This window comes from Oryza sativa, chromosome 11 (genome assembly GCF_034140825.1).
Source record: "Oryza sativa Japonica Group chromosome 11, ASM3414082v1".
NCBI lineage: Eukaryota > Viridiplantae > Streptophyta > Magnoliopsida > Poales > Poaceae > Oryza > Oryza sativa.
In genome coordinates, this window is record NC_089045.1 from 21690970 (window position 1) to 21692515 (window position 1546).

Genomic DNA, 1546 nt, shown 5'->3' on the forward strand with positions numbered 1-1546 from the left:
GAGTTATAAATAGATAAAATTGGTAATAATAAAATAAGTATCAAAAGAAAAGTCCAAACACAACACGATACGAGATTAAGTACAATTTAAAATTCCTGAAAAGACAATTTAGAATAAAACAATAATTTGATCTGAACACAAATTCAAAATTAGACTCAAACACTAAATTCAAAATACATTAAATGTTTTTTTAAAGAACTTTTGTATGTTGATTCTGATGCATAATGAATTGCATATATATGAATAGGGGTGAAAACAGTACGGAAACTTTCCGGATTCCGGACTTATTTTCGAAAACGAAATCTGTCGGTCAGAATTTTTTTGGAATTTTTCGGAAACGGAATAAAAAATGATAAGGGCAGTTTCTGTCAGAACTCGGAATCGGTCGAAAACTTTCCAGAAATTTTCTCGGAATTTCCAGAAATTTTCTCGGAATTATCAGAAATTTTGTGACTGAAATACCCTAGATTTTTTTAAGCACTAAGTAGTGAATATCATGGTGTTTGGCTGTTATTTTTTTTAAAAAATATTTGTTATGTAAATCTAAAATTACATAAGAATATTTCTTTTCATGCATTGGGATTTATCGACAACATTACTCTTTTAAACATAGATAGTTTATTCAATTGGATTTATCAGTTTGAGGGGGTTTTTTATTCCGATAAATTTTCAGTACCGTATTTGCGCTGGTTCGTTTTCGCTCCGTTTTCGGTTTCGATAATATTCGATTCCGTTTTCATATCCGGGGTTTCCAATTCCGAAAAAAAATATGAAATCGAAAACGATAAAGATGGCTTCCGTCCGTTTCCGTACCGTTTTCACTCCTATATATGAAGCAATTAAAGAAAGGGTTAGCAGGGTGGGAAAAAATACATTTATTATAGTTTGTTGTTATTAGATACAATGAACACTCAATTAAAAATAGAAAATGCCTTACTTTAATTTCAATTTATTTTTTAGAATTATTTTCAAAACAAACTAATATGCCTGCCCGCGCGAATACGCGGGCTATCTTCCTAGTTTAAGTAATTATTAATTATTTTCCTATCATTTGATTCATCGTTAAATATACTTTTATGTATACATTTAATTTTACATATTTCACAAAAGTTTGTGAATAAGACGAACGATCAAACATGTTTAAAAAAAATCAACGGTGTCAAATATTTAGCGACGGAGGGAGTATTTGATTATATTCAACTAGAAAGGTAAATCAATCTCGTTTATGTACTGTCAGTATATTGCACCTGTCAACGACCACCTAGGACTTCATCTCATAGACGTCCTTCAGAAAAGCATCGCTCGAATCGCCGGCGACGCGACGTCGACGACAGTGTGTGGAGTCCACATCAAGCTGGCCGAAGCCGCGGCGGCGGTGGAATCACGGCGGCCGTAAGCTTCGACGGCGGCGTGCTGACCGTGCCCAGCATCCTCACGTACGACAACGCCGAGTGCATCTTCGATATTCGATCCTCAACCTGATGGCGTCCGAGCGCGGCTGCATCCCGGCGCCGTCAACGACGTGACCGGCCGCGTTCGTCTACTT